The following is an 8360-nucleotide window of genomic DNA, read 5'->3' as shown; positions in this document are numbered from 1 at the left end:
CGTTTAATTGTCCCTGAGTGGCCACCGCCCCGATTCGGGGTGTCCCTGAGTGGCCACCGCCCTGATTCGGTTGTCCCTGAGTGGCCACCGCCCTGATTCGGGTGTCCCTGAGTGGCCACCGCCCCGATTCGGGTGTCCCTGAGTGGCCACCGCCCCGATTCGGGTGTCCCTGAGTGGCCACCGCCCCGATTCGGGGTGTCCCTGAGTGGCCGCTGGCCCTATTTGGGTGTCCCTGAGTGCCCTCAGTACATTCTAACATGCCCGGAGCGTTCTTCAATCATGAAGTATATTCATATCAGACATGACAAAAATCATGTTGTCAAATATGTAATTCGCCTCGATCAATATTCACAACACATTTCCCGCTCGTGTTGATCCAGATGCTAACATCTAGGATTCCATATCACGCAGACACATTACATACTCGAGTCCAAGCTTGAACAGTTGTCGCATACTACTTCTTGAGAGGCATTTTAGAAGTTCGAAAAGTTAGAAAATGAGGTTCTATGGATAGTCAACTTCTTTATTGCAATGAGTGCGACGTTTCGGTGCAAGTATTAACACCGTTATCAGCATGTGATCCGACATGACAATCCACAGAACTTGGGTTTTCTTCATCCAACTTCCAAAACGCCTCTCAAGACGGGCCCCTCCAGACGTCATACGCCGCCTGCATGGAGATGGGTGGACGGAAAAAAAGTCACAGGATAAAACGTCATGGGAAAAAAAGTCATGGAAAAGAAGTCATAGGAAAAAACGTCATGGAAAAAAGTCATAGGAAAAATAACTGTTATAAAACATCCTGTTCTCCAGTTATTTACTTTGTTTATACTGTATTATATATTTCACTTTCATCGTCAATAATAAAAACATCCTGTTCTCCAGTTATTTACTTTGTTTATACTGTATTATATATTTCACTTTCATCGTCAATAATAAAAACATCCTGTTCTCCAGTTATTTACTTTGTTTATACTGTATTATATATTTTACTTTCATCGTCAATAATAAAAACATCCTGGATTAAAAAACCCAGCGAACTTGGATCCAATTGGAACAACAATCATGCCATCCACACATGTGAGAACACGATAAGCCTATGTACACTGCTGGGGTGCTTGATTACAATCGGTCAAGAACTACCAGTATACACTGAGTGAGTTTAGTTTTACGCTGCACTCAGCAATATTCCAGCTATATGGCGGCGGTCTGTAAATAATGGAGTCTGAACCAGACAATCCAGTGATCAACAGTATGAGCATCGATCTGCGCAATGGAGAACCGATGACATGTGTCCACCAAGTCAGCGAGCCTGACCACCCGATCCCGTTAGTCGCCTCTTGGGCACATTCTAACCCGGATCTTCACATTGTAAGGATAACAGCTTTCTTATTTCGTGAGTGCGACGTTTCGATACAGATTCTTCGATACAGAGTGACAACAGTACAAGAAACTATCGAACCGTCACACTCACGAAATAAAGAAGATATTATCCATAAACTTTGTTCTACATTGTACGTCTCAACTTCTAAAATGCCACTCAAACAAGAACTACCAGGGATATTTTCAAATAATGGCATCTGATGGGAATCCACCGCTCTTATTCTCCCATTGTTTAGGTTGAAGAAATTCCGCCAAGGTGGCTAGTAGCCCACTCTCCGTGTCAGTCACGGTAGAGGGAGCAGAGACAGAATTCCGATCAAACAATTAGGGAGACACAACCTGACGTAATATAGTGTTGGCGCTAAACATTGACAGCTCTGGATCAGTGCCCAATTGTTCTCAGTTTAAAGAGATTTTCTGTCCCGGAGTGGACTCCGCAATTAGCTATTGCGTAACGTAGAGAGCGTCCTCTCAGGGAATACATAGAAATTATTAACCGAGTGTATTTCCGTAGCATTTATATCATATATTAGGAATGAACATTGCCTTATGCGAGCCTGTAGTTCGTGGATGGACGTAATTGCATAGTTATCAGATTTGGATACCAAGTGTATCAGATTGCTTATTGCACCGATAACACCCTCCATTAGATGATACACTGGCATACAGGATATTTCTAAAGACTAAGCTACATTTTGTATGTATTAACCGACAAGGATTTTGCCGCCGGGCAGTGACAGCGTGTTGGGGGTCTGTTTAACATGCCACCTTATCAAGTATGTTTTCTCCACCATTACTATGTTAAAGTCTCTCCCATCTTGGCAGTGGAATTTCTTATTTCTAATAATGGAAGCGATTATGTAGATATAAAGCATACCCAAGTGGGTATCACAAATGAAGACTGGCAGATACGGAATCCATTGCTCAAGTCAACCTGTACATATGTTACCATGAAGACTAGCAGATACGGAATCCATTGCTCAAGTCAACCTGTACATTTGTGACCATGAAGACTGACAGATACGGAATCCATTGCTCAAGTCAACCTGTACAACCATGTTACTATGAAGACTAGCAGATACGGAATCCATTGCTCAAGTCAACCTGTACAACCATGTTACCATGAAGACTGGCAGATACGGAATCCATTGCTCAAGTCAACCTGTACATTTGTTACCATGAAGACTGGCAGATACGGAATCCACTGGTCAAGTCAACCTGTACATTTGTTACCATGAAGACTGACAGATACGGAATCCATTGCTCAAGTCAACCTGTACAACCATGTTACCATGAAGACTGGCAGATACGGAATCCATTGCTCAAGTCAACCTGTACAACCATGTTACCATGAAGACTGGCAGATACGGAATCCATTGCTCAAGTCAACCTGTACATATGTGACCATGAAGACTGGCAGATACGGAATCCATTGCTCAAGTCAACCTGTGCAACCATGTTACCATGACGACTGGCAGATGTGGAATCCATTGCTCAAGTCAACCTGTACAACCATGTTACCATGAAGACTGGCAGATGTGGAATCCATTGCTCAAGTCAACCTGTGCAACCATGTTACCATGAAGACTGGTAGATACGGAATCCACTGGTCAAGTCAACCTGTACAACCATGTGACCATGAAGACTGGCAGATGTGGAATCCATTGCTCAAGTCAACCTGTACATTTGTGACCATGAAGACTGACAGATACGGAATCCATTGCTCAAGTCAACCTGTACAACCATGTTACTATGAAGACTAGCAGATACGGAATCCATTGCTCAAGTCAACCTGTACATTTGTGACCATGAAGACTGACAGATACGGAATCCATTGCTCAAGTCAACCTGTACAACCATGTTACTATGAAGACTAGCAGATTCGGAATCCATTGCTCAAGTCAACCTGTACAACCATGTTACCATGAAGACTGGCAGATACGGAATCCATTGCTCAAGTCAACCTGTACATTTGTTACCATGAAGACTGGCAGATACGGAATCCACTGGTCAAGTCAACCTGTACATTTGTTACCATGAAGACTGACAGATACGGAATCCATTGCTCAAGTCAACCTGTACAACCATGTTACCATGAAGACTGACAGATACGGAATCCATTGCTCAAGTCAACCTGTACAACCATGTTACCATGAAGACTGGCAGATACGGAATCCATTGCTCAAGTCAACCTGTACATATGTGACCATGAAGACTGGCAGATACGGAATCCATTGCTCAAGTCAACCTGTGCAACCATGTTACCATGAAGACTGGCAGATGTGGAATCCATTGCTCAAGTCAACCTGTACAACCATGTTACCATGAAGACTGGCAGATGTGGAATCCATTGCTCAAGTCAACCTGTGCAACCATGTTACCATGAAGACTGGCAGATACGGAATCCATTGCTCAAGTCAACCTGTACAACCATGTGACCATGAAGACTGGCAGATTCGGAATCCATTGCTCAAGTCAACCTGTACATTTGTTACCATGAAGACTGGCAGATACGGAATCCACTGGTCAAGTCAACCTGTACATTTGTTACCATGAAGACTGACAGATACGGAATCCATTGCTCAAGTCAACCTGTACAACCATGTTACCATGAAGACTGGCAGATACGGAATCCATTGCTCAAGTCAACCTGTACAACCATGTTACCATGAAGACTGGCAGATACGGAATCCATTGCTCAAGTCAACCTGTACAACCATGTTACCATGAAGACTGGCAGATACGGAATCCATTGCTCAAGTCAACATGTACATATGTGATCATGAAGACTGGCAGATACGGAATCCATTGCTCAAGTCAACCTGTGCAACCATGTTACCATGAAGACTGGCAGATGTGGAATCCATTGCTCAAGTCAACCTGTGCAACCATGTTACCATGAAGACTGGCAGATGTGGAATCCATTGCTCAAGTCAACCTGTACAACCATGTTACCATGAAGACTGGCAGATACGGAATCCATTGCTCAAGTCAACCTGTACAACCATGTTACCATGACGACTGGCAGATGTGGAATCCACTGGTCAAATCAACCTGTACAACCATGTTACCATGAAGACTGGCAGATTCGGAATCCATTGCTCAAGTCAACCTGTGCAACCATGTTACCATGAAGACTGACAGATACGGAATCCATTGCTCAAGTCAACCTGTACATATGTGACCATGAAGACTGGCAGATACGGAATCCACTGGTCAAGTCAACCTGTACATTTGTTACCATGAAGACTGGCAGATACGGAATCCATTGCTCAAGTCAACCTGTACAACCATGTTACCATGAAGACTGACAGATACGGAATCCATTGCTCAAGTCAACCTGTACAACCATGTTACCATGAAGACTGGCAGATACGGAATCCATTGCTCAAGTCAACCTGTACAACCATGTTACCATGAAGACTGGCAGATACGGAATCCACCTAAGTCAACCTGTACATATGTGACCATGAAGACTGGCAGATACGGAATCCATTGCTCAAGTCAACCTGTGCAACCATGTTACCATGAAGACTGGCAGATGTGGAATCCATTGCTCAAGTCAACCTGTGCAACCATGTTACCATGAAGACTGACAGATACGGAATCCATTGCTCAAGTCAACCTGTACAACCATGTGACCATGAAGACTGGCAGATGTGGAATCCACTGGTCAAATCAACCTGTACAACCATGTGACCATGAAGACTGGCAGATGTGGAATCCGGGATGTGGTTCAAAGTTGTACTATCTGAAGGTGTATAGGCTCTGAATGAATAATGACTTGGATTTTGCTTAGGACAGACAGTTTGAGAAGTGAAATGCTCTCTATCCGCTCACTAAGACTGAAATCCGACAAGCCAGTAACTGCGTAACGTCACCGTGAAGATCCGGGTTTGATTTGGTCTTCAGCAACCCATGTTTGTCGGCAACTAACGGGATCGGGTGGTCAGGCTTGCTGACTTGGTTGATACATGTGATGCTCATGATACTGATCACTGGATTGTTTGGTCCAGAGTCGATTATTTACAGACCGCCGCCATATAGCTGGAATATTGCTGAGTGCAGCGTTAAACAACAAACCAACCAGCCAACCACTGTAGCACTATGTGATGGTTGGAGGCGGTGTAGACAGGCGGGCTTGGTTGTCACACAAATATCTCCTGGAGGTGACGACTCGGCCAGTTTCTGGACACGAACTTCTGACGATTACGACAAGTACAGGGTCTTGACCAAACAAAGATTAGATAGCCTACTAATGATTGACAGTGCTGGCAGGTGAAGGAGTCGAATGCTTACTTTGAGTTTATAAAAGCGGCAGTTATTGTTTGGCAACTGTCACCGGCAGATATCACATCAAGTTTATGGTCGGGGTCACCGCCCGTTACAGTTGAGAAGCTCCTGTATAAACACCACCGTCAACGAAGTCCGCTGAGAGACACAGGAGGGCTCTGAACACTGACCAGGTCAACACCAGCAGGCAGGACTAGCAGGCAAGACCAGCAGATTAGACCAGCAGACAAGACCAGCAGATAAGACCAGCAGACAGGACCAGCAGACAAGACCAGCAGACAAGACCAGTAGACAAGACCTGCAAACAAGACCAGCAGACAAGACCAGCAGACAAGACCAGCAGACAAGACTAGCAGGACCAGCAGATAAGACCAGCAGACAGGACCAGCAGACAAAACCAGCAGACAAGACCAGCAGAACCAGCAGACAAGACCAGCAGACAAGACCAGCAGACAAGACCAGCAGGACCAGCAGATAAGACCAGCAGACAGGACCAGCAGACAAGGTCGGCAGACAAGACCAGCAGACAAGACCTCAAGACAAGACCAGCAGGACCACCAGACAAGACCAGCAGACAAGAGAAGCAGACAAGACCAGCAGACAGGACCACCAGACAAGACCATCAAACAGGACTAGCAGACAAGGCCAGCAGACAAGACCAGCAGACAGGACCAGCAGATAAGACCAGCAGACAGGACCAGCAGACAAGACCATCAAACAGGACTAGCAGACAAGACCAGCAGAAAGGACCACCAGACAAGACCAGCAGACAAGAGCAGCAAACAAGACCAGCAGACAGGAACAGCAGACAAGACCAGCAGACAAGACCAGCAAACAAGACCTGCAAACAAGACCAGCAGACAAGACCAGCAGACAAGACCAGCAGACAAGACCAGCAAACAAGACCAGCAGACAAGACCAGCAGACAAGACCAGCAGACAAGACCTGCAGACAAGACCAGCAAACAAGACCAGCAAACAAGACCAGCAGACAAGACCAGCAGACAAGATCAGCAGACAAGACCTGCAGACAAGACCAGGAGACAAGACCAGCAGACAAGACCTGCAAACAAGACCAGCAGACAAGACCAGCAGACAAGACCAGCAGTCAAGACCAGTAGACAAGACAAACAGAAAAAAACAGCAAACAAGACCAGCAAACAAGACCAGCAGACAAAACCAGCAGACAAGACCAGCAAACAAGACCAGCAGTCAAGACCAGCAAACAAGACCAGCAGTCAAGACCAGCACACAAAACCAGCAAACAAGACCAGCAGTCAAGACCAGTAGACAAGACCAGCAAACAAGACCAGCAGACAAGACCAGCAGTCAAGACCTGCAGACAGGACCAGCAGACAAGACCAGCAGACAAGACCAGCAGACAGGACCAGCAGACAGGACCAGCAGACAAGACCAGCAGACAAGACCAACAGACAAAACCAGCAGTCAAGACCAGCAGACAAGACCAGCAGACAAGACCAGCAGATAACACCAGCTGACAAGACCAGCAGACAGGACCAGCAAACAAGACCAGCAGACAAGACCAGCAGATAACACCAGCTGACAAGACCATCAGACAGGACCAGCAAACAAGACCAGCAGACAAGACCAACAGACAAAACCAGCAGTCAAGACCAGCAGACAAGACCAGCAGACAAGACCAGCAGATAACACCAGCTGACAAGACCAGCAGACAGGACCAGCAAACAAGACCACCAGACAAGACCAGCAGATAACACCAGCTGACAAGACCTGCAGACAGGACCAGCAGTCAAGATCAGCAGACAAGACCTGCAAACAAGACCCGCAGACAAGACCAGCAGACAGGACCAACAGACAAGACCAGCAGACAGGACCACAAGACAAGACCTGCAAAAAAGACCTGCAGACAAAACCACCAGACAAGACCACCAGACAAGACCTGCAAAAAAGACTGGCAGACAAGACTAGCAGACAAGACCAGCAGGCAAGACCAGCAGGCAAGACCGTCTCTGTTGTCTCTGCTCGGGCTGGATCTGTCACAGATCGTTTGCCAAGTATTACGACAGGAACAGATATCAACTGCAGTCTTCTGTCAACAGCAACTGGACACTCAAGATATGTCATCGATATCTGTACCGGAGATAGCGCAAGAGATTAAGCCATCTAGTTCTCAACACCCAGGATGGAGTTGGATCGGAAATCCAGATGATACATATGTAACCAATCACTGTTATCAGGAGTGTATCACTGTTATCATCACTGTTATCAGGGGTATATCACTGTTATCAGGAGTGCATCACTGTTATCATCACTGTTAACAGGAGTGCATCGCTGTTATCATCACTGTTATCAGGAGTATATCACTGTTATCATCACTGTTATGAGGAGTGCATCACTGTTATCATCACTGTTATCAGGAGTATATCACTGTTATCATCACTGTTATCAGGAGTGCATCGCTGTTATCATCACTGTTATCAGGAGTATATCACTGTTATCATCACTGTTATCAGGAGTATATCACTGTTATCATCACTGCTATCAGGAGCATATCACAGTTATCATTGTTATCAGCACTCCGGATCACTGTTACCATCACTGTCATCATCAGTGTATCACTGTTATCATCACTGTTATCATCACTGTTATCATCAATGTATCACTGTTATCATCACTGTTATCAGCAGTGCAACACTGTTATCA

This window comes from Haliotis rubra, unplaced genomic scaffold (genome assembly GCF_003918875.1).
Source record: "Haliotis rubra isolate DU_JTF1 unplaced genomic scaffold, ASM391887v1 Scf909, whole genome shotgun sequence".
Classification (NCBI taxonomy): Eukaryota; Metazoa; Mollusca; class Gastropoda; order Lepetellida; family Haliotidae; genus Haliotis; species Haliotis rubra.
The sequence above is the reverse complement of the archived record's forward strand: the minus strand, read 5'-3'. Positions refer to the sequence as shown.